Here is a 26,383-nt window from a genome sequence, read left to right on the forward strand (position 1 = left end):
GGGAGAGGAGAGTGGTCAAGAAGGCCTCCCCAGCAGAGCCCACTGACCTGAGGCCTGAAAGCAGAGCAGGAGACTGCCTTGTGGGCATCTAGGGAGAAGGGTCCAGGCAGGGAGTCTTGTGAATGTGGGAACTCAGTAGGTGTGTTCGCAGGATAGAAAGAAAGTGTGTGAGGCTGAAACGTGAACAAGTGAGGGCAGGTGGTGAGAGACCTGAGCCAGGCAGAGGTCTTGCAGGTCAAAGGAAGGAGTTTGGATCTTATTCTAAGAGGCACAGGAAGCTTTGGGGATGTTTAAGGATATGAGTGATTTGATTCCATGTACGTATTTCAGTGTTCCCTGAAGAGGTTTGTTCCAGGGGATGTAGGCACAGAGGAGAGAGGGAGGGGTTAAATTGCTCACCTGGACCTCAAACCCAGGTGCCCCTGCCTTCAACCCTCTTCCTGGCATGCTGTACTGTTTTACTTGCTCTTTCCCTGAAAGCTCGGTAAAGAATCCGCCTGCCATGCAGGAGACCCCAGTTCAATTCCTGTGTCTGGAAGATCCGTGGGAGAAGGGACAGGCTACCCACTCCAGTGTTCTTGGGCTTCCTTTGTGGCTCAGCTAGTAAAGAATCTGCCTGCAGTCCAGGAGACCTGGGTTCGATGGTTGGGAAGATCCCCTGGTGAAGGGAAAGGCTACCCACTCCAGTATTCTGGCCTGGAGAATTCCATGTACTGTACAGATGCTGGGTCACAAAGAGTTGGACAGGACTGAGCGACATTCACTTTCACTTGGTATTAAGAGACTGAAAAGAAAGAATGTAGGCAACGATAAAGGGGAAAACCAGAATGTAAACACAAAATCCAAAGCTTCTGTTATTTCAGGAAAATTTAACAGGGCTGTTAGTGTCAGCTCCCGCTAATCTGGGGGTCAGCTTGCCCTTCAGTGCCAGGTCTGTGTGTCCCTTGCCATGTTGATCTTCAGCCCCTGTGACCAGGTCATGGATAGGAGGCTCCTGTCTGCTCATTCCACTAAGAGGAGCAGAGCTTCGCCTCTGAGTCCTCGGGTGCAAGGGTTGCGATCTGCTGAAGCTCCGTTGTTGCTGAATTTTCTCTTCTTCTTTGCTTGCAACTGTCTAGCCACTCTTATGTTCAGCAGCACATACTAAGTATAGAAAACAGCAAGCTTTGAACCGTCAAGGGGGCAAGTTGCTCATTAAACTCTTTACCCTGCCCTGCTAAATCAAGAACCCCTTGCAGCCTGTGGTAGGGGAGGGTGGTGGGGTGGAGAGAGAGAGAGAGAGAATACTCCTTAAGAATTTCTTGTTTTGCAGCCTCCTCTCCCCAACTCGCCTCCTGCCAGCCACCTGCAGTCCATCTGTGAAGCTGAATTCTTACACAGGGTATCCATCTACACACGCCCCTCCCTTAATCACAGGCTCTGTATTGTGTATTGCTCCAGAATCTACATGCTCCTGTCAGTTTTTTGCCAGTTCCCTTCAGCTTGTCTGCTCTGTATCATATTCTTGATCAGGAAGTCCTGGGCGTCTCCGACTGGGAAAAAGAGAGAGAGAGAGAGGAGGGCTGGAAAAGCAAAGCAGGAGTGGAGTAGAATAGAGGACGATCAGTTAAGATGGTTCCAGGAATAGCTCAGCCAAGCTGATGATGGCTCCGCTCACAGCCACCCGCCCGTATAGGATTTACGCTCTTTGCTGAGCTTCCCTGCTGAAAAGTATCCCACCAGCTGTTCCTGCAGATGGTGGGAGCTGTCGGTGGCAGCAGTGGGCTCTCCACACCTTTGGGGAAGGAGGAAGTAATAGGTTGAGGGTGAAGGACAGGCTCCCCCACAGGGAGATGGGGTTTGGTATAGCCTGTGAGAATGCCCCAGGTGTGAGGCATCTGTGTTCTTTTTAAACTATGATCTGGGCACTTGGCATCCACCCCTCAATCTTTTTTAATGAGACAGAGAAATGAGTTATGAAAAGCAGTTATGTACCCACTGTGTACCTGTTATTTCATTGTTCTTGCTATAGTTTACTGTATACATAGACTTTGTTCTCTATTGCATTTTCTCTTGGGAGATTCAGCTACACCAAGCTCTCAACCTTTTAACACTTGAGTCTTATCCAGAATCGTCGTTTACACGAAGGCACCTGGGCACAGCTATGGGCTCTAACAATGTAGTAAAAATAGGGGCGGCTTTTATAAAGGGCCATGCCCCTTGAATATGCCAAGCCTGTGGCATGTAGAAAATGCTAGTGTGTCTCACCTTGATCAGATCTGGCAATATGACCCCTTCTCAGAATGAAATGACCTTGCATGGGCTCTCAGAATTTTGTATCCGTCTTCCTCCAGCCACTATACTTCGAATTCTAGTGTTTGAGTCCAAGTTCTCCCCTGAGAACTGTGCCAGTAACCCTATAATTTGCCATACTTGCGGTCTTGCTCTGACACATACCACGCCCTAAACCAGCTTTAAAGATCTTTTGTAAAATTTGTTTACTTCATCCAAAATCTGTAAGTATTAGAAATTGTATGCACTGGAAGAAGTGAAGATGTTTAAATTTTCCAGACCACAGAGTCTCAGGAAGCAGGCAAGACATAAAATAAAAGGAAAAAAGGAAAGAGTATGTTATTTATTCTATTTGTCATGATGTGGTGGGGATGGGGGCAGAAAACAGCTTGCTGCTTACAAATTCCAGCTTCTGCTGCTGCCCTGAAGATAAATATTGTTATTCAAAAAGGCTTTTGCCCACTTTTTGGTAGGCTATTCAGCGAGGTATAAGATATGAAGAGCAATTTTCTTGCCTAAGTGAGAGTCTGGTTAAAATGTGTGTCTCCTCTGCTTCAGGCTCTGAACATCTGACTCACTAGGTGAAGCCGGGACTGAGAATCTGCATTTTAATCAGCATGCTCAGTAATTCTGATGTAGATTGCCTGGTGACCCCCACTGGAATTCTAGTCTGAATTTCCATAGAACGTTTTTCACAGGTGAAGGTTATAATTTGGAGCCCCTGAGAAGAGAGAACCTTGAGGGGAAAATAAATTAAGATCATCTGTGTTTTCCGTGATAGTTTAAAGGGCTCCAGTATTAGTTTATCTCATAACATGTATTTTGCTTTAATTTGTTACAAAAATCACTGCCTTTTTATGTATAATCCATGTTAAGTTATGAATGGGACGATTTCCACTAGTGGAAAGGTGTTCAGCATTGGCAGAAAGGAGATAGAGGGACTTCCCTGGCTAAGACTCCATGCTCCCAGTGCACTGCACCAAAATCTCTCATGCTGTAGCTGAAGATCCCACATGCCCTAAGACTTGTAATAGCCAAATAAATATTTAAAAAAACAAACTGGGAGAATGTAGATTATGATGGAGGAGGTTTGGGGCTGAAGTCCTCCTTGCAACCCAGGTCAGAGCCACCTTGGCTTCCTTTGTGCAGCTGAAAGTTGTATTGAACCTTAGAGTGACCAGGAGACCTGCTCCCTCCCCCTCAGTTTGTTGGGATTCTGTGAAGTTCAAGTTCACTTAACCTATATCACTACCTACTCTCCACCCCCATCTGCACCTAAGGAACTTTGCTTGGGGTTGGTTGGAGATGAGGTGTGAGAGGCTGTGCCTTGAGTGCAAAGGGAAACTGTGAATGCACCCCGTGGACTCCCACTTAGGGTGCCTGATTGACAACGGTTTGTTCAGAATCATAGCCTTTCTATCCTTATTTCTAAGGTCTCCCTTTATTTCAATCCAGAAGCAAATTTGGGGTTAGGAACAGCAGCCAAGTTCTGATTAAAATGAAAAGGAACCTCGTGTCGAAAGCCCTCTTTGTTGGTTTTAAAATTTGTATTGATTTGGGGATTTAATGTGAGCTACAACTGTGAGTAACTTGGGCCTTTTGAGGCTCCTGGAAGTTGTCAAGCTCATTGATGGAAGGAAATCTGAAAATGCTTTGCCCAGGCCTTTATTTGTTTATTTTGGTGATTTTTTTTTTCCTCCTTGAGATTCTTTTCTTGTTAAGTCGACCAGGGAATATTCTCATATGGTGGTACCCTTCTCTGATTCCCTTAGAAAGAGTGAGCGTCCTTTGATAAGTTCCTACTGGTGAATTTTGGCCCCTGGCTCCTGTCCTGATATCTCTAGAGCTGGAGAGGGAAGTCATCCAGTCAGTTTCTCTGGTCTCACGCTTTAGCTTTTCTCTTCCACTAATTCATGCGTCACTTAATCTCGGATTGAAATCCATTCATTATCTGAGTTTATATCTTTAGTGAAGACCCACTTAGGCATGCTGTTATGTCCCAGGATGCTATTCCAGAAAACAGATATTGGCATAGATGTAAAATCTTATTTTTTTCAAACTTTAGACTCAGTTTAGGCAGCATTTTCAAGTAGATTTCGTGGAATTTAAGGCAGAATATCTTTATTAGAAGTTCAGGGAAGCCTCAGTGGAGTTTTTGTTGAGCTGTACTAGATATAGAATAATGTCAGGTCTTGACAAGAATTAGTGATATAGATTAGACATTTGATATTTGGTATCAGATACATAGTGATTACCAAGGAGAATAAAATAGGACATGCACAGCTCCTTTCTTTTTTCCCCATAAACCTTTATTATCTAGGATTAGAATAGAGGTTTTATAACCAAGAATGAAGTCTTTAAATCTCTATTCCTCTAGCAAATTTTATTCCATTAAAAAAGTCATTAAAGGATCTCTCTATATTAGATGTTCTTCGTATAGTCTATCTTAAACCATGCAATGCTTGTAGATCATTATAAGATCAATTTAAAGAATTTTTATAGTCTGACTGCCTTATTTAAAAATATTGCTTCATTCTTGTAACAGGAATTCTTATAGACCTCTTTATTGTCTAGGAGAATGTTGGGTGTATTTATATTCCTGAAAACTATATTTGTAATATGAAATTGATTTCATACATATTAAATTATTTATTAAATATCTGTTAAAGTATAATATTAATATTTTCTGTGTAACTATTGTTTATATAGTGCTTGCTATCAACTAGGACTTTGGCCAGTGCTGTTGCATCCATTATTTTACTTAAAATAACAGTGAGAGGCCACTTCCATTCTTTCCATTTTACAGATGAGGAATTTGAGACACGTAGAGATTGACTTGGCCAACAACACACACTTAGTAAATGGCAGAAAATGAACTTAAATCTAGGTTCTGCCTCCTTCCAAGACTCACATTCTTAAACTTGTGGCTCCAGTTCATGTAGTGCTAAGTAGCTCTTTAGTTCACATTTCTGTTCATTTTTGAGGGTGTGGTGGTTGGTTTTTTGTTCCTCCTTAGAAGTTTCGGTAACTAAATAGCTCTGTTTGAAGATTTCAATTTCAGTCTTGATGTACATGGGCTGTACTTGCCAGCGTGAACAGGATGGAGGAGTCGCTGCGGGGGAGGACCTCTTCCCTGCTGCAGAAACCCTTCCTGTTTCCAGGTGTGGCCCCTTCCTCTGGGGATCGCAAGGCATTTGCTGGTCCCTGCAGGATGATGTTGTTCACTCCCTAAGTCACATACAGCTCTTTGTGACCATAAAGTGCAGCATGCCAGGCTCCCCTTTCCTCCACCATTTCTCAGAGTTTGCTGGAATTCTTGTTCATTGAGTTGGTGATGCCATCCAACCATCTCATCCTCTGTCACCCCCTTCTCCTTTTGCCTTCAATCTTTACCAGCATCAGGGTCTTTTCCAATGAGTCGGCTCTTTGCATCAGGTGGCCAAAGTATTGGAGCTTCAGCATTAGTCTTTCTAAAGAATATTCAGGATTGATTTCCTTTAGAATTAACTGGTTTGATCTCCTTGCTCTCAAGAATCTTCTACAGCAGAAAGAAGAATGTCTACTCCTTTTATGTGTTTCTGTCCAGCCTCTCCTGTGCAATCATAGCTTAGTTCAGTAAGACCTGGTTCTCTGGAGCTAAGGGTCTCCAGAGTTACAAGGAGGTCCACACTCTCCACTTTCTCAGCACAGCCCTGCGGTGGTGCTTCTTGCATGTGTAGTCCTGGGAACCACAGAGCTTGTTACTTCTAGAAATTGAATTGGCCTGTACCTTGCTCTTCTCTTTCTAGAAAGAGTGCTCATAGTTCCCAAATCTTTAGCCTAACACTTGGAATAGAGGAGCTGTGTTTCTTGGAAACATTCCCCAACCCAGATGTTCCCAGATCTGAATCATCATGAAAAATACCTGGAGCATTTTGAGGGGAGAAAAAACAATTCTCAGAATCCAGAAATGTTATTTTTTATCAGCACCTCCAGGTGGACAGTCAGTGTATGTTAGGATCACACTGTCACCAAATTCTAACAGTTTTTCTAGGAAGCAAGTAAAGGAAAACTTTTTCTCAGCTGGAGGGTTAAGGTTTAAATACACCCCTCCTTTTGGGACCCTCATAGCCAGATTCCAGTTCAGGGGACAGCTTCTTTTAAGTGAGTGCTTCCATTGGATGTGCTGTTAAGTGAAGATTCTGGCCAAGTGTTGTCCAAGGACAGGCTGCCAGATCCATGCTGGAAAAGACCTCAGAGAAGCAGATGCTGGTAGGAAGGAGGGGGTGGCTTTACCCCAAATGATGGGAGCTCATGGGTGTGCCGTGATCCATACCCTCCACTAGCTCCGTTCATCTGATGGCTGTTTGACGACCACCATGTGTATCTGCGAGAAGAGTGGGTGCTAGAGATTCAGTAGCGAGCAGACATGGCTCTTCCTTCATGGCGCTTACTAGTTAGTGAAGAGACACACACTAATCAGATACACATCCGAGTGCAAAGTGAAGAACTTCACTTCCTAAGTACCGTGAAGGGGAACTGCAGTGTGCAAAGGGGTATGGCCGGAAGACCTGTGCTGTGTCAAAAAGGGTTTCCTGGGCGGGTGACATTTGAGCAGATGTTAGAACGATGAGTGTTAGTTGAGTGAGGGGGCAGACGGGCACCTTAATGTAGAATGTGGCAAAGGCCAAGTGAGGCGTAGGTCAAGCGGCAGCAGATGAGGCTGGAGAGGAGAGGAGGTCAGGGCATGTGGGCCCTGGTTAGTCGTGGTGAGCATTTTGCAACTGAGTTTCTGTTGTTGCACCTTGATGAAGCCAAGGCCTCACCTTTTCTGCTTCTCATCTGTCTGCACCAATCACCTGAGCCTCTCTCACTGATCCAGAGCCTCATCTGGAGGGAGGGAGGTGCTGACACGTGGTGAGTGCGGATCCCCCACGGGCTGTACACCTACTCAGGGTCGACTCTGCAGACGGTTCTTGGAATAACCAAAGGGATGCAGGTGATCTTCTCCATGGGCTGGGCCCTTGTCTCACCCACCCTGATCCTCACTGCCTGCCCTGCCTGCCTCCGCTCAGCCCTGAGCCTGCCCAAGGCAGGCTGACCACTCTTGTCTTTCTGGCCACTGGTTTGCCAAGATGAAGCAAGACATATAGCATGTCTTATGACATTGGAGGGTTCTGCAAGAATAAAGAGGGACCTGTACATCCACATGCATAGATGCTCCTCAGCCTGCTCCTGCTCCTCTGAGATGTGCAGATAGTCTTTAAGTGTTCTTATGCGTCAGTGGTCCCATAAGGAAAACTTGTATAAAGGCTAATTGTTTTTATGCTTCCTTTATAGAACATGAACACATTTGAGTTTTTGTTTCTTTTTCTGGAACATTAATGCAAGGCTTGGGAACATCAGCTTTACAGATGTGTCTTTCTCTTAGAATAGGTTGAAAACAGAGGGCAATGTGCCTACCTGCATCCCTTCATCAGCAACACATGTTTTAAAAATACATAGCTTTCATCTAAGCGAGTCATTGAGTAGGGAAAAAGTCAGTGGAGACAGACGTTAAGGGAGTATCATGAAGACAGCTTTATGAGCATCCCTGTCATTGCCATTGTCAAAGAGGCATTTATTAAGTGGCAGATGCTGTATAGTATTGCTGCTGTAAAGAGAATTACAAAGTCATAACCTCTGTCCTGAGAAAAATCTCAATCGGTGAGACAGCCTTGATTTATAAACATTTGAAAAGAGCCATGAAGGTACCAGGATCCAAACCAAGAGATTGTGAAATATTGGATCAGTATATAGATGGACTTCATTTATATTACTTAAAAATTGTAATATAAATTTAATTGTAATATAAATTGTAATCACACAATTCTGGGTTGCTATTCTGTTAGGATAAGGTAGTTTGTGCTGTGGAAACAAACTCCATACCTTGTGGCGTACTGTGCGGAGCTTACTTCTCACTGCACACTTCACATCCATCACCGAATACCAGGGGGGGCTGCCTCGTCTCATCACCATTCAGGGGACTCGGCTCATGGTCCTTCACCATCGGCAACGTTGCTGGTCCCCCTGAACAAAGAAGGAAATAAGGGATATTGTGGCTGGCCTTGAAATGTTTCTGCCCAGAAGTGAGACCTTATTTCCACACACATTCCATTAGCTCAGGCAAGCATGTGGTGATGAGTAACTCCATGGCAGCAAGAAACTGCAGTCTTCCTTTAGGAGGAAAACCAGCATGTTGATGAAGGAATGAGAAGCTTCTGGTCAAATCCAATAATTATTCTAGGCACAGTAATTGATCAGTCAACCAATGAAATGATAATGACACTACTACTTATCCATAATGGAACACTTACTATGACCAACATCTTTGCTAAACAATTCACATAGATTATTGCATTTAATTCTTTACCAACCTCTGAGGTGGGTTTTGTTATTATCTCTGCTTTCCACATGATAAAATTAAAACTGGGAGTCTTTAAGTAACTTGCCTAAGGTTACACAACTAGTCTTTAGCAGAGCTGACTCAAACCCACTTCCTCCTAATTTAAGAGTCTGAGCACTTCCCCAAGATTCCTATCAGGTAATTGAAGTCTATTGACTTACGTTGCATAGTGCTTGAAAGAACAGCGTCCAGTGATTTCTGACCTGGTCACTTAGAATCGCTTAAATGTGTCTCTGCTTTGCTCTGGCTTTGTTGGTCTTTAGGACCAAATGGATTATTTTTCTTTTTGTGAAGTATTCTCAGCTATTTTCTGCTTAGTTTTCTGTTTTTATGGTTGGCAAGATCATTTTTCCTTTCCATGAGTTTCAAGCTCCTTGAGAATTGCCTTCACAGGCACTTTCACATTTTTCTAGCTCTTAGGATTATTAAGGCTTCGAACATCCTGTGATCATACTCATTAAGACAGTGTTAGGGAAGCCTTGTCATTGAAAAATTCTTAGACTATTTAGTCACTTTTTTCAAATTCGCTTTATAAGCATGTTCCCCAAAATCACTTTTCTGTAATTCTGTTTTAGTTTTCTCCTATTTGTGAATTATCTCTCCGTTTTGTTTTAGAACATTTCGTTAGTTGATTATTTTCTTTTCCATTGTATTTCCATTATCTAGCAAAATGCCTGTCACATATATCTTAAAAAATGAAAGAATTAATTAATGAATTGATGGATTTCATGTTAAGAGTTTAGGTTCTTCTTCAACTACTCTGACCTATCTCTTTCACCAATGTTTTGACAGATAGCCACTCTGCCTTTTAGTTACTCCATGGTTTACTGCCTGTGTGATTTTAATAAATTTTGTAAACTGTTTTCTCACCTATAAAATGGGTATATCAGTGTGCCCTACCTCTCAGACTGGCCGTGAGTATTAATTTCATGCTGCAAAGTACTTAGAATACTGCCTGACACAGAGAAAGTGCAATAATGATGTCTTTAATCTTTGTCTTGGGAGTCAAAATTTTCCTTCAGATTTCACTTTTCAAGTTCTTTCTTATACTGCTTTATACCTAAAATTTCCTGTTCTCTCTATAAGAATTTATTCCAGGGAGTTATGTTCTATTATTGTCATAGAGTTATTTATTCCCTTTAATCTAATCATTTATCATCTGTTCAGGTTATTTCCCCAGAGAGTGATATTTTTGTGAGACATTCATTCTCTTTGGCTTAAATATTTGTTATTGAGACACAATGGGTCTTGATTATTTTGGCTCCATGCATAGCAACATATTCATTCATTGATTGATTCCTTTATTCATTCATCAAATATTTGTTGAGAAACAGATAATTATAGAGACTCTTAGAGCTAGACAGAATGTTAAAATCTTTTAGACCAAATCTATCCTCATTTCTACACATTTCATACTAAGCATGTAAAAGGATCAGCGGTAGAGTGAGCTTCTTCAGTATCAACGGTGATCACCAAGGACAGCGAGTGAGGGGACATTTCATTTTCTTCTGCCTCTTCTTCAGCAATCCCATTCACCTCGGGAGAGACACACCCATGAAATCATGAACTTGTGCTCTTGTGTTTTCTTTGTACCAATTGCGGCTGCTGCTGCTGCTAAGTCGCTTCAGTCGTGTCCGACTCTGTGCGACCCCATAGACGGCAGCCCACCAGGCTTCGCCGTCCCTGGGATTCTCCAGGCAAGAACACTGGAGTGGGTTGCCATTTCCTTCTCCAGTGCATGAAAGGGAAAAGTGAAAGTGAAGTCGCTGTCATGTCTGACTCTTAGCGACCCCATGGACTGTAGCCTACCAGGCCCCTCCGTTCATGGGATTTTCCAGGCAAGAGTACTGGAGTGGGGTGCCATTGCCTTCTCTGAGTAATTGAGGCAGTTTGACTCAAATATGAAGATCATATATAGTCTAAAGAACCTCAGTTTCAAATCTGTTGTGGCTGATCCCTAGTCTGGTGCTGACCTAGGGAGAGCCTAGAGTACTGTGTTCTCAGTTCTTCATTCTGGCAGTCTCACGTCAGGGAACTTGAGTGGGGCTGCAGAAAGGATACCAGAAGACCTCATACATCTGTTTCCTATGGCTGTCATGCACCTTTGCCACCAACTGGTTGGCTTACAACTATATATACACATGTATATACACACACACACACACATATATATATACATATATATATGTACATACATACGTATATGTATATGTATACATACATATGTGTCTGTGTGTGTGTGTGTGTGTGTGTGTATATATATATATATATACACACACACATATATATATATATATTGTTCACAGTTCTAGGGGCCAGGAGTCTGAAGTCAAGGTGCTTCCTGGAGGTCATGGTCCCTATAGAGGCTCTAGGTGGGTCCCCATTCTTGTCTCTTCCAGCATCTGCAGCTGTCGACTGTCAGCATCCCTGGGTTTGTGGCTGCATCACTGTACTCTCTGCCTGCATCTTTGCATGGCCTTTTCTGCTCCTCTTTGCATCTTAGTTATGATGATACTTGTGATTACATTTTGAGCCTACCTGACCAATCCAGGATAAGCTCCTCCACTCAGTCACATCTTTTGCCATATGCAGTATTCACTCTTTTGCCATATAAGGTAATCATCACAGGCTGTAGGGATTAGAACATGGGCATGTCCTTTTGGAGGGGCTGTCTGTCATTCAATCCCCCATACCTAGGTTCAAAAACTTGTGCTTTGATTATCTACACTTAGGCAAGTTATCACATCCGTCGGAAATTCTGGTTTCACATCTGTATAATGAGACTATCAATGCCCAGTTTACAGAGTTTTAATGAGAAATAAAAGAGATAGGGTGTAGATGATGTTTCTAACTCAGTTCTCTCTGTACAATTTGTTGCCTTAGTCCCAGACGCTTTAGAGAGTAGAACAGATTCTAAACTGTTTTACTTTAAAGAAAAAGGTAAGATTGACCTATATTTGGTTAAGGATTTGTCAAAGTTTTATGATTTGGTTGAGAAAATGTTATTGAGCAACCAAAAAAATGGTTTTTATATTTAGCTCACAGTTATGCATAAAGCACCCACAAAAGGGTTTTATATTCAGATAACCATTATATGTTGGCCATGCCTCATTTAATAATAATTTCTTTGTTTTCTGTGGCTTCCTATCCACTAGCATGTTTTGTAATGTGTTACGATGTGATGTCAAACTCTTTAAATAATAATGAGTGATAGTTGGAGTAACAAGCCAGTGATGTCTCGGCATCACAGGTCTGAAAAAAATTAAAAAAAAAATCTTTTCAAACAATCTTCTTTGGCTGAGCATAAGGGCAGTACAGAATTTGTCATCCACATTTTACAGAATTCATATTTGAGATATGTGCTTATCGATTCATATTCTAGGCTCTTTCTCAAGCTATAATTCCTACTTCTAGAAGTAAAAACGCTCATCAAAAAATGACTAAAATATAATATCTGAGTTTTGTAGTAATATCTGATGTTGATTTTATTGAGTTGTTTGTGATTTGAAATAGCTCTGTCTCTCTGAATTGGGAGGCAACTGACGAAATTGTGCCAGCTTTCATAGATAGGAATAGCATAATTGAAATCAAAGCATGCTTCAGAATTTGTCCTCTTAATGTGTTCCTCTGTAAATTCTTATTTCTAGTAACTTTAATTCCTGCCATTACACTTTTTCAGTATCTTCTGGTCTCATTCTCTCTTTACCCTGCTCACATACCTTGCCCCTCCTGGCTACTGCGCCTCCTTCTTGCCTATGGAAAGAATGTTGACTTTGAATATGCATAATATCCCATTTAGTGAACTATAGTAAAGTTGACGTGTGTGTGTGGCCATTGGAATAGGCAGGAGGCAAAATAATGAGCCAGATGCTTTCTAGCTCTAAAACCCCATGAACTTACAATCTTCTGAGTTGAGCTCCTAAGTTGAAACCTCACACTCTGAATCTTCTGAGTTGAGTTCCTGAGTTGAAACCTCACACTCTGAATCTTCTGAGTTTAGCTCCTGAGTTAAAACCTCACTCTCTGAATCTTCTGAGTTGAGCTCCTGAGTTGAAACCTCACGCTCTGAATCTTCTGAGTTGAGCTCCTGAGTTGAAACCTCACGCTCTGAATCTTCTGAGTTTAGCTCCTGAGTTGAAACCTCACACTCTGAATCTTGTGAGTTTAGCTCCTGAGTTGAAACCTCACACTCTGAATCTTCCGAGTTGAGCTCCTAAGTTGAAACCTCACTCTCTGAATCTTCTGAGTTTAGCTCCTGAGTTGAAACCTCACACTCTGTAGCTAAATTCTTTCATTATTCTGTCTACCTCCTTCTTCCAATCTAAAGGGAAAAAAGGTTATTCCATCTCTTTGTTTTCTGGATTACTTTGGGTTGTTAGAAAAAAATAAAAGAAAAGCAGTGAAGATACTAAGCCTAGATTTTCCAGGAGAGTATGAGAATGTGTGTTCGTGCATGTGTGTAAGTAACTGAGATTCTTGCTTTTACTCAACTGACTCTTTGGAGATCTTCAGAGTTTCCAGGTAAGTTTATTTCTTTAAGACATGACTGCTTTTCTTCATACAACCGTTTCATATCTTCCAAGAAATGATTCCGAGAACATCTGCTTCAGTGCTCATAAACATCTTATCTGCTTGTTGTTGCCACGTTTTTACAACCCCCATTCCAAATCACATCTAGAATGGCAAAAAAATAAAGCTGGTATCACTTGAGACACCAGTTGTGTTCTCTCGATGAGTGTTTTTCACATCTGAAATGGCTGAAGGATTATCTTGCCTCTACCCACAGTAATTGAGAATGAGAGGGATCGGGTAAGGGTCGTTTCCTCCATCTCCTGAGATTTCAGAAGCTCTGTTTTCTTTTATACCTGATGGGGTCTGCCAGTTGCAAAGCTGTACCATGTAGTGGAGAAGTGCATGTGGTTAATTATGACAGTTACCATCAGTTCTTTACAATCTTTGCTGCTGTGATGGGGTTTAAAGGCTATTATGGATGTCAAGAGGACAAAATAATGCTTCTGTGTTTTCTGCTTACAGCGGCTTTTATGACTGAGTTTTGCTCATAAACAGGTGGTTATAAGATGCAATCCTTCCATGAGTTCATTTGTCTCACCCGTCTCCTACCCTGGGTTCCCTGATGTGTTACTAAGCACAGGTGTTAAGATTCTCAACAGTTTTGAGGGAATCTCAGGTGCTGGACAGAATTCCTTGAAACTGTTACAATGAAACCACTTAAGGTCAGTGGAAGGAGAGAAAATGACATCAGTTAATTTTCAGAAACTCCTTTGCTATCCTTAGACCTCTGCAGTCTGCCTTCCTGCTCACCACCCTCCCACCCCCCAGCCCCCACCCCCCCCCCAGCTTCACCATCTTGCCACTGGTCTTTTGTCCTTCCTTAGTCCCCACCCTTTCAACTTTGCCCCAGTGGAATCTATGCCCAGTTTCTTCTCACCATTTTGGTCTCAAGGTCATAGCATGTTGTGAAGACTGTTGCATGTGGAAACAGATTTATGTGCTGTTGACGCAGTTACTTTATTTCTGATGCTGTGAGTTGAATCCACACAGCGTACAGGTTGTCGCCCCATCCTTGCTGAGGGCAACTGGAAAAGAGGTAAGACGAGCTTTTTTCGCAGCGCACCTTCCTTCTCTGCAGCTCTCACCTCTGCCTGAGAGGTAGGTATGAAGAGGTTGCTGGCAAATGAAACTCTGAGCCTTTCCCGCCCGCCTTGAGTGTATCTTGCTTAAACAACACATTTCCAGTTAATGACCATCTGGTAAAGCTGACAGCCTCGAGTCCTCCTAATTCTTAACTGTCTGAAAAAGATGTGCCCAACCTGCCATGGCTTATGACTGAATTATAAACCATGAAGCATAATAAAGTCATTCACTTTCCACATGTCAGGCTTGACTTGAATTGCATCTTGCCCAGAGTTTGATGACCTTTCCCCAGCACTTGAGAGCAGGCCTGTGTACTGTTCAAAAAGCACTTCGTCATTTCCCAGAGAACCATTAGCTTTGCGTGGCTGTGGGACCTGAGCTCAGCGGGCCTGGGAGAAACGGGGTGTCTAGTGAAGAGCTTGGAGGAGCAGGTGTGACGCGTCCACCAGGGAAAAGCAAAGCCATCTCTTCCCAGGAAAAGAGGAGAAATAGTCTACATTTGGGTACTGCGCATCTAGCCCGAAAATAACAATTCACTTTGCCGTGGGGCAATGTTGGATGAAAGCGTGTGCTTTACAATTCTGATTACCCTCCCCGCTTTGTTCCCCACTATCAAAAATAATCATAGTCTATAAATGTCAGTAGAATATGGTTAGAGTGAAGCTCCGTTTTTGGAGAACCAGGTGTCAGCTCTGGAGGAGTTCTATGAATAGGTACACTTATACACACTTTTTCAAAGAAAGAAAGGCCACTCGCCACCCCACTTGTAAAACTGTCAGAGGATTTAGAAAAGAACCATGGTAGGCTGTCTTCACGTGGGAAAGGAAATCTGGTTCTCAAGATATTTGGGGCATTGCAGTGAATAATGGATATTAATAGAATTCCTCCCCCAGCCTTTCTGGCTAAGAAACTGATCTGCCTAGAAATTGAGGAGAGGCATCTACAGGCTTGGCCGTGCTCAGCCCTGATGCCGTATGAAGGTGTCACGCTCAACGTGGAGGGTGGGCTTTGGGGTGCATTACTGGTGTCCTGTCCCCCCTCTTCCCATTCTTTCTCGTCCCCAGATTCCCATCTATTGAGTGGGATGGTGTTCAAGGATCCTCTCCTTTCCAGAGACTAGAATAATGTTGGGTTCCTTGTATTGTGGCATGGATGGTTGGGTGACGGAGAGTCACCAAGGCGTTTTTGCAAAGTAGATTTTCAGATTTCCAAAGGCTCTGAGTCAGGGGCTGGAGAGCCTTGAAAAGAAAGGAAAGTGCGCCCTCTGGTGGTCAGCATGCAGAAATGCATTTGCTAAGCCACTGAGATACCTTCCAGGCCCTGCTGGAAGATGAAGATGTCAACATTAGTTGAGTGAGTTTCAGAATAATTTATTTACGTCAGGGTAGAAATGAAGTTATCGATGAATCTATCACCACAAAGCATTAAAAAAAAAAGAGTCCATAAGATATTAGGGGTCATATTCTGACATGGTTCAACATGTTATCAAACTCCTACTATGGGGCCAGTGGGCACTAAATGAAAACTAAACTATTGCTTATGTTGTATGTGAGATTACAAACTGAGAACACAGATATTAAGGATAATTACTTAGCAAGAGTGAGTAAGCCATTTGTTTCTTTTGGCAGAAGAATTGTTGAATTGAGTAGCTGGGAGGAGTCCTTGCAGGTGGTGAAATTAAGCCAGGCCTTGAAGGGTGGGAAAGATTAGGATAAACAAGGGGAATGGAGGTGGACATTCTCCTTACAAAGGCTGAGGGAGCCGGGGTGGGTTTGAAGTCAGTAAAGTGAAGAGCAAGAGAGGAGAGTTAGCAGTAAATAATGATATGCAGAGAAAACTTGGCAAATAAGAAATGAGTTATGTATATATTTAAAGTGGTTTAATAAACTGAATACTCATTGGAAGGACTGATGCTGAAGCTGAAACTGCAATACTTTGGCCACCTGATGCAAAGAACTGACTCATTGGCAAAGACCCAATGCTGGGAAAGGTTGAAGGCGGGAGGAGAAGGGAACGACAGAGGATGAGATGGTTGGATGGCATTACTGACTCAATGGACATGAGTTTGAGTAAACTCTGGGAGTTGGTGATGGACAGGGAGGCCTGGTGTGCTGCAGTCCATGGGGTCTCAAGGAGTCGGACACGACTGAGCGACTGAACTGAATAAATTGAATCAGGGGCACATTTTCAGTACTCATTATGAAGATAGAGACAGTGTAACCTCAGGACTTAAGGGATGGGTCTAGATTCAGATCCTAAGTCCGACATTTATGTGAGTCCTTAGGTGAGTTACTTGTCTGTCCCCATTTCTCCCATCTGTATAACTGGGATGGAAATAGAATATATATTTTAGACTCAGAGATACACAAGCACTGGAAGGTCTGAGACGTGGAAGTTGAGAACTAGGAAAGTCTGAGCTGTCCCAGAGTGGTCCCTCTCACTCTGGTGGTAGGTTTCCATCTGCCGGTTGGGCACATGCATAAGCTCTAGGACCCATTGGCAGAAGCATTGTGAAGATTTATGGGTCAGACGGCTAACTGGACCAAGGGGCACTCAGAGACCCTCCAACCTAGAGATCTGATGATTCTAGAAAGCCCCCGAGGACCCACAGAAAACCTAACTCAGAGGTGTGGATAGTAATGACACCGGTTTACATTTTGTGTTTAAAAAACCGTGTTTAAATTTGGTTCACGATGTTCTGTTCTATGTAAAAAATACCACCAGTTTAATTAATGCAGCCTATAATTGAAGCAACTATCTCAAGCTGTTCCTCTCCAGCTCGTCAAGTGGAATGGGGGGCTGGGGGATGGGGGGAGGGAGAGAGCCAGAGGGTCTGGAGCCCGTATGTCAGCTCTGCAAAGTGGCTGTAAGGAAACTGAACAAAGATCCCATCCCGCCTGTGAAAGGGGGCGGAGACTTTGGAGGCTTGAAGCAGAGTTCACCACCTTCTAATTATCTGAGAAGTGAAGGATGGGGAAGAAATGTTGACAGCGAAGATTTAAGGAGAATAGGCGCAATGATGCCGTGTACCCTAGCTTGGCACTGTTTTACGTACCGCATGTGGAGATGGGAGGGAGAACATGGAGTTCCGAAAGGTTTAAAAGGCGAAATGCAATCAGTTCCCTTTAATTAACTCACACAACGCGTGGCAGGTTATGTTAACATGCCTGGAGCTGAGACAGAGGTGGCAGGCCACCGCTGAGACCCTGCAGAGAGAAGGCACCTGGGACGTTGGAGCAGGAGGAGCCCAGAAACCTCACAGAATAGTGGTATAGATGAGAGAACCAGCCTGGCACAATTACGGAACTTCCCCTGGTTAGATGGCTTCTCAGAGGCTGAGCTAGGGTAAACACTGAGTCTACCTGCTCAGTCTTCTCTTTGGGATACTGTGTATGATGGAGTTAATAGTGACTTCACATTTGCCCCGGCTGGTCAAATTAACCATAGTGCTTTTGCATACAGGTTAACATTTGATGCCTTCTTTTAATAGAAGCTTAAGAGAAGAATGGTAAAAAGTAAGAAAATCATCTGTATTTCGGTCAAGCTTTCCTTTTAACAGTGCCTTAGAATTATATGATTATTAATACTAGTGGGTATTTCCATGCAGGTATTTTAATTAAAATGTTATTTTTTTTTTCTTGTGAATAAGGTGATGGGAACTTTGGGTTACAGCCCTGTAGGAGGCTGAGTAGGAAAGTCTTGAGCATTATAGGCAGAGCAGGTACTCTGTAATTTAGATCTTGTGACTGAAATACCATCACCACTGCGTAGAGTCTGCTAAAATTGCAGCTTCAGATTTTTCAGGGGTGAATAAACCTTTTATAAAAAAACGAGGCTATGCATTAAAGTTATAAAGTCACATAAAATGTTATAGGCAAGAATGAGAAAGTAAAGAAAACTAGCATTTTTCTCTTGTTTTACGTATTTCAAGGACAAGAGTTTCATGAACAATTTCTAAAAGAATTATTAAGTGATTGTATGTTTTAATGCTTTACAATTTGGCCATTCTTCAAGGTTTTGTATTTAGTTTCTTTTTGAGCTGATACATATAGAACTAGACAGATACTCTTAAAAAAAAAAAAAAACACAACACTTTTGTTTTCCTGATGATTAGTACAAAAAGGAAGTAGGTGGTCCTTGGGAAATTGCTGGAGATGGGGGCAGGGCAGCAGGAGATGGGGGCAGGGCAGCTGGAGATGAGGGCAGGGCAGCAGGAGATGGGGGCAGGGCAGCAGGTGGTACCTCCCCCCCCCCCCAGTTCATTATCAATTGAGATGAACACAGGGGTTAGATAGGTAAAGATTAAGTGAGGAAATGTGTTTTCCAGGACTTCCCTGGTGGTCTAGTGGTTTAAGACTCTGTGCTCCCACTGCAGAGGACAAGACCCTGATCCCTGGTTGGGGAACCAGGAGAAAAAACAAACAGGTTTTCTTTCAGTGGTGTGCTAGTAAATGTTTAACATTTGTAGGGGAGGGTCTGATTTTTAGTGTTTATATATAGATTTCTGGGGTGAAGTTCTCCCACCTTGGTCAGCTTCAAGCTACCAATATGATGTCACTAAATTTGAAACTGGGCAGACATTCACACATCTGGCTCTTGCAGGCCCGTCCAGTCTTTATATACCAGTGCTGGAGTCCATACCCGTGAAGACAGTGTTACAGGGTGAAGTGCAGATCTCACAGCTAAGTAGTCTTGTTGATATTACACTTCAGAATTAGGCAGACTGAAGCCCCGGTTCCTTCTCTGGGGGCCTGCCAGGAATGTTGCTTGTATGTAACATCTCTTCAAATAGGAGGAAACAATGAAAATGGAGAACAAACCTTACCCTTGCTGCTGCTAAGTCGCTTCAGTCGTGTCCGACTCTGTGCGACCCCATAGATGGCAGCTCACCAGGCTCCGCCATCCCTAGGATTCTCCAGGCAAGAATACTGGAGTGGGTTGCCATTTCCTTCTCCAGTGCATGAAAGGGAAAAGTGAAAGTGAAGTCGCTCAGTTGTGTCCGACTCTTAGCGACCCTTAGCAGAATCCAAATTCAGAATGATTCTTAGAAGACCTCTATGGGATTAGTATCGACAGGAAAGTGAAGGAAGAACTTTATTTTAAATTTTTATCATTTTGGTGTATAGCGTTTCCTAGCAAAGTCATTTTTGATGCTGGAAAATAGCAAGAATTTTGGTGCTCAGAAAAAGGAGTTTGGGGATGGCATTTTAAAATAGATACAGGAATATACCATAATGCCTGTCTTTATTTTGTAGGAAGATACAGAAGAATAGATTCCTATTTAGTACCTTGAAATTAAATTATTTTTCCAGCTGAGTGCAACTGAAAAAAGGCAGGGCAGGCACAGGAACTTAAACAACTTCATCGCCACAGAGCGGATGATGGACTATTTCAGTGAATATGTGAAATGGTATCTGGCAAAGCAGAGCGCTTGATCATCTCAATTCCTGCTAGTTGATGTTCAAGAGTCTCTGCCTCCAGATTTATCCCTCTTTGCTTACACATCCATCATTGTTAACATGCCTGTGTTCTGGGAGTGAAAGCCTGGAGTTGACTGCATTAGTCTATTTCTTCCCGGTACAGCATGGTTTATCTCTGTTGCTATTGTATTGTTATTTAACATGTGATAGTTTTATAATTAACCATGGTTATAAATTAGCTTACCGTTATAACAGCGTGGGCCAAAGTAGCCGAATCGGTAGGTTTCTTCTGGGTGTGAAACTTCTGGTTGTAAGTCAGGCGTCTGCAAGCACTTTTGTTGCTGTCATCCTGCTGGAAGAGAAATTCTCAGCTCGGTAAGAACCTACCTTCTCATTCTGTTGCCGGTGACATTGTATAGAGATGGATCTCAAGTTCTTGTGTGTCTCCATTTGCTCCCCTTTGTCATAATATCTGACTAGAGTCCTGACTCTATCATTTAACAGGCAAATTAGCGAATCCATCCTAACCTAGGATGGATAACCTAGGGTTTCTTACAGGAAGGATAACAGATCTACCTCATAGGACTCTGAAAGTGAAAGTCGCTCAGTCGTGTCCGACTCTTTGCGACCCCATGGACTGTATGGTCCCTGGAATTCTCCAGGCCAGAATACTGGAGTGGGCAGCCTTTTCCTTCTCCATGGGATCTTCCCAACCCATGGATCGAACCCAGGTCTCCCGCATTGCAGGCGGATTCTTTACCAGCTGAGTCACCAGGGAAGCCTGAGAACACTGGAGTGGGTAGCCTATTCCTCCTTCTCCAGCGGATCTTTCTGACCCAGGAATCAAACCGGGGTCTCCTGCATTGCAGGCAGATTCTTTACCAACTGAGCTATGATAGGGAAGCCCCTCATAGGGCTCTAGTGAAGAATAAGTGAGCCAGTATGTAACACGTTTGGTACAAGACCGATTGTCAACAACAAAGGTTGCCAATTGTGGCAATCATTATTTTGAAAGTATATAATATTGTAAAATATGTGTAACTTTACAAATGGCAACCCACTCCAGTGTTCTTGCCTGGAGAATCCCAGGGACGGAGGAGCCTGGTGGGCTACCGTCTATGGGTCGCACAGAGTCGGACACGACTGAAGTGACTTAGCAGCACAGCTACTCTTGGTCCATGTTTGAGGACAGACTCTCGAACTTGGCAGGACTATGCTTCCCAAGGAAAGTCCTACTAATGAAACAAGCCATTTGTAGTTCCAGCCCGAAGACTCTGAGGTCCACATCTATTTCTCTCATTTGTCACCCCCCCGACTTCTCTCCCCTCTTCTGTCCCTAGTACCCAAGGTCCTCCTTTATTCCCCCATTCTCCCCCATAAAAGCAAGAGTCTGATCTAGGAAAATGATTTGATAAACTATTCCATAATAGAACATGCATTATTAATATTTGAGGCACTAGAGCAGAGATGTCATCAAAGTGTATAATTTCAGCCTGGGTGAGAGAGGTATTTACTTGGCAATGGATTCCTTTTGATGCCTCTGAAATTATGGTCATATTTGTAATTACCTACTCTGCAGTCCATATGGCGGCCTTTAATTATACCTGTTGGAATAATCCACTTAGCCAAGGTCAAGCTTCCTCTGATTACATGTTATGTTGCTGTTTCCAAGTTGTCAGATATCCTTGGCAGCTGTCGTCAGCCAAATTTGGTCTTCCTAATTTTTAGTGGCGCTCATCCTGTCCCAAGTTTCCACAACACATGCTTCATCCTTGTCAAATGCGCTTTGCTTCACGCGAGTTAGTCATCATGCTGTGGTCCACGGCTAGCAGCCACTTTCTACTGTAGTTAGTCTCTAAAAGTGACCTCAGCTCCCTCTCCTAACTTTACTTGTTGCCTCCTTTCACAGAATTCTCTGCAGCGTATCAATCAACAAAAGCATCTGCTGTCTTCCTCTACCAGAATGGGGCACATTTCAATCTAACAGTTATGTTTGGAATGCCAACAATGAATAAATTAACATTTTTTGAGCACCTACCATGTTATAGTCTTGAAGTCTTTTGCTTGCTTATTTGATGATATACATTAACTCATTTAATCTTCCCAATTGTCCTGTGAGATATGCAATCTTCATAGTCTTTTCAGATGAAGTCATTGAGACTTGTAGATCTTGAACAGAATATTTAACTTATACAACTAATCAGTGACAGAGCCAAAAATTAAAAGTTTCCTGGCTTGAAATTTCTTGTCGTTCAGTCACTCAGTCACGTCCGACTCTTTGTGACCCCATGGACTGCAGCACTCCAGGCCTCCCTGTCCCTTTCTATCTCCCAGAGTTTGCCCAAGTTCACGTCCATTGAATCGGTGATGCTATCTAAACATCTCATCCTCTGCATCTCCTTTTGCTTTCAATCTTTCCCACTTTCAGGATCTTTTCCAATGAGTTCCTGTTTACATCAGGTGGCCAAAGTGTCAGAACTTCAGCATCAGTCCTTCCAATAAGTATTTAGCGTTCATTTTCTTGCTTTCCTTCAAAACTTGGTTTTTACTGAGCACTAGGATTGATAGCGGAGAAGGCAACGGCACCCCACTCCAGTACTCTTGCCTGGAAAATCCCATGGACGGAGGAGCCTGGTAGGCTGCAGCCCATGGGGTCGCTAAGAGTCGGACATGACTGAGCGACTTCAGTTTCACTTTTCCCTTTCATGCGCTGGAGAAGGAAATGGCAACCCACTCCAGTATTCTTGCCTGGAGAATCCCAGGGACGGCAGAACCTGGTGGGCTGCCGTCTATGGGGTCGCACAGAGTCGGACACGACTGAGCGACTTAGCAGCAGCAGCAGCAGGATTGATAGAATGAAAAATAGAAAAAAGTATATAACTGCAGTTCCTATCTTTACATTGGGCTTCCTACATGGCTCAGATGGTAAAGGATCCGCCTGCAATGTGGGAGACCTGGGTTCGATCCCCGGGTTGGGAAGATCCCTTGGAGGAGGAAATGGCCACCCACTCCAGTATTCTTGCCTGGAGAATCCCCATGGACAGAGGAGCCTGGCGGGCTGCCGTCCGTGGGGTCGCAGAGAGTCAGACAGGACTGAGGGACGAAGCACAGCACAGCACCCTGCCCCTGTCTTTACATAGTTTATAGTTACTCAGGCTACAGTGACCTTTATGTTTTTCTACCAGATAATTTAAAGTTCTGTGGAGACAGATGTGTATGATATTATTATTTTGGTAAGCTAAGTAAAACAAAGGAGACAAAAACCTACCCGTTGAAAGTTATCTTTCAAAGACTTGTAAATCTCTTCTAGTAAAAGTATGAATTATAGGAAAGCATCAGAAAATTTTCAGTTTTAGAGTAAAAAAAATCTAAAAAAAAAGTCATCCCAAAGCCTTTAGTGTGTGTCGTCCCTGTGTTTTCCTGACGTGTCTGTGAACCAGCCTTTACTGCTAGAAAGTGAAATCATGAAAAGAAACAGTTTTAGCACAGGACAACAAAGCCAGTTTTCTACCAAATTCTAAGATCCCAGGGACAATTAATGTTGCTGTCAAAAGTCATTTGAATGCAGCATATCAGGAACTGTTTTTCAAATTTAGCAACAATCTACATTTAAGTTTGGGGTATTGTTCCACTGGAGATTCACTGACTATTACATATCTTCCTGGAATACACAGATATTTCTTACAGGCCTTCCAAGGAGATCTTGTTATTCAAATGCCATGAAACTGATAGCTTATGGTGAATGATGTTGGATTCCTGATTTCTGAAGAAGATCTAGCTTCAGAACCAGGGACCAGGCTTGGTCACTCCAGAGCTTTTGCATAGCAGAGTTTTGTTGAAGTGAAAAAGGGACAGAGAAAGTCTGACACAGACATCAGAGGGGGACAGAGCGTGCCCCCTCACTAGTGTGAGCAGGGAGCTATATCCTTTTAAATTAGTTATTACAATAAGTCAAAGCAATGTCTCAAGGTTGTAAAGATCTTCCTAGACCCACTCCCATAATACATATTTTAAGACAACAGGATGAGTCAGAAGGTCTGGAGAAGGAAATGGCAACCCACTCCAGTACTCTTGCTTAGAAAATTCCATGGACAGAGGAGCCTGGTGGGGTCCATGGGGTCACAAAGAGTTGGACACAACTGAATGACTTCACTTTCACTTTCACTTTCTTTTCAGGAAGGAGAAACTGTCCTCAGGCAGGATACATTGTTGTTATATAATCCTTAGTACAGAGTTTAAGCTGAGTTGTTTTGTTGTAATCATCAACTAGGCTTAAAGGAAAAAAAAAACAAAACATTTTATGTGACTAAGACTAAGGAATGTAGGAAAAAAAAAAGCTTGTCATTTCCTCCTCCTTGAGAATTCTAGACCCCTATCTCCTCCTTGAGAACCGCAGACCCCTTTCTCCTTGTCAGGGACCCCGGACTTCTTATCAACCTGCCTAGGATTTGATTCTCTCAGAACTTTATAGTCACAGTATTTTATCTCTAATCTTTCTATGGACTAGATCCAGATTTTCCTGTAGAAAGGGAAAAGTCCAGAGATGGTATTTCTAGTCATGACTCAATAGTAAGTAGCTCTGTGACCTTGGATAGGCCTCTTAACCATCTCCCTGGGTCTTACTTCCTTTTTGGTACAATAAGAGGGTCAGAGTATTTCAGCCCTAAGTCTCTTCATAGCTCCACTCATTATGCTATGCACAACCCTAATCCATAGCTTAGGACTGTTCTATAAACTCTCCAACCATGTTGTACTTCACACCTTCCCTAGGTTTTTCACAGTTGCAAAATCTTTTTTCCCTTGTGGAAAGTTGGATTGCATACCGTTTTGGTTCAGCATGTTTTTCCTTATGCTGGTAACAAGACTGAGGGGATTTTTTTTTTTTAAATAATGTCAATCTCAAGAATTAAGAGGATATAGCCAAAATGTAACTTCTAAAATTAATAACCACTTTTGAAGTAACTATAACTTTCCATCAATTAATCTAAATTCTTGAACCTCAAGTGAGTTTGTGATGCATATTTTGAGTACTTGGGAACTTGAAATATCAATTATTTTATAAATCCTGAATGGCCAACAGCAAAGTAAGATTACTGATGCCTGTGTATGCCTTGTTGTGTCTCTTTAACCATCTTGAAAGCTGTCTTCTCTGAAGTTTTTCCACAGGATGAAGTTCACTATAGTAACAAGATGGCTGATGTATATCTGTAGACTTCAGGCTGTCTGGAGTCATTTCACACTGCAGAGTATCTTATGGATAAATAATACTATCTCCAAAGGTGATACTCAACGCTCCTTGTGCTATGCATATTTCTTTTTCAGACCCATGGCTACATATGTTGTGGAATAAAATATGTGTCCATGTCATACATTAGGTATTAAATTGTTTAGGCAAGACTTGTGCTCCTATATAGAATTACGGTAACATGAATTGCTTATTTTCAAAGGAATAGGTTAAGCATATTTGCTGTCTTTGCCAAGCCTTTTCTCACGTTGTAGACTTCTGAATATGTAGATTCCTCCTCTTTATTACCATTCACATTATAAAATGAACATAGTTAGGATGAGCCAAAAAAAAAAAAAAACTGCATATAGCAATGCTGATGGTAATTATTCAGACAGTTTTAGGGCTAAGGTTCATAATCCATTAGAAGAGTGGAAGATGTAGAGCCTTGAATGAGGCTTTACAGTGATTAGAATTTTTAGAAATCTGACTTGTTCATACTTGTAATTACTTTAAGGAAATGCAAGTTCTCTGATATCTGAAAGGTGTAATTAACAACTAACACACTGAGTCTGTGTGTGTAGTTCTTACCCACAAATGAGCACCTACTCTGTGCAAAACATCTTGGGGTATATGGTGATTTAGTTGCTCAGTTGTATCTGACTCTTTTGCTACCCCATGGACCGTAGCCTGCCAGGCTGCTCTGTCCATGGGATTCTGCAGGCAAGAATAGTGGAGTGGGTTGTCATTTCCTCCTCCAGGGATCGTCCTGACCTAGAGATTGAACCCCAGTCTCTTCTGTCTCCTTCATTGGCAGGTGGATTCTTTACCACTGGTACCAGGCACACATGAAAATAATTCAGGCAGTATGAGGAGAGAAGGAATGATAATGTAGATTGTTGGGATAGGGCAGTCAGATGGATATGAATGGGGAAGCACTATTTCTAACAGAGATACTGTCTTAAAATCTACTAAGAGCAAGATTCCATGTGTGCATGAAAAGAGTGACTGCAACGTAACGTGTGTCATAGATCATGGGGGAAGACACAAGGAACATGCCCATGTATCAACATAAGGTAGAAATTTCAGAAAGGCAGGTGGAGCGCTGACAAACCTAGTCACTGTGTTAAAAAGCAGAGACATCGCTTTCCCGACAAAGGTCCATCTAGTCAAGGCTATGGTTTTTCCAGTAGTCATGCATGTATCTGAGAGTCGGGCCATAAAGAAGGCTGAGCACTGAAGAATTGATGCATTTGAACTGTGTTGTTGGAGAAGACTCTTGAGAGTCCCTTGGACTGCAAGAAGATCAAACCAGTCCATCCTAAGGAAATCAACCCTGAATATTCATTGGAAGGACTGATGCCGAAGCTGAAGCTCCAGTACTTTGGC

General features: G+C 42.6%; 1 protein-coding gene and 1 long non-coding RNA gene across 5 annotated transcripts in view; both read left to right on the forward strand.

The window, feature by feature from the left end:
* The window catches only part of NRXN3 (neurexin 3), a 1,799,700-nt gene that overhangs the window by 730,385 nt on the left and 1,042,932 nt on the right, over positions 1–26,383 (forward strand). The gene's annotated exons all lie outside the window — the stretch shown is intronic.
* Positions 8,735–25,161, forward strand: LOC145513649 (uncharacterized). The gene is made up of 2 exons (XR_014059618.1): positions 8,735–10,284; positions 22,601–25,161. It is a non-coding gene; the product is annotated as an uncharacterized LOC145513649 (long non-coding RNA).

The sequence above is a fragment of the Giraffa tippelskirchi genome, chromosome 7, assembly GCF_054371585.1.
Source record: "Giraffa tippelskirchi isolate mGirTip1 chromosome 7, T2T-mGirTip1v1.2.pri, whole genome shotgun sequence".
Taxonomy (NCBI): Eukaryota; Metazoa; Chordata; class Mammalia; order Artiodactyla; family Giraffidae; genus Giraffa; species Giraffa tippelskirchi.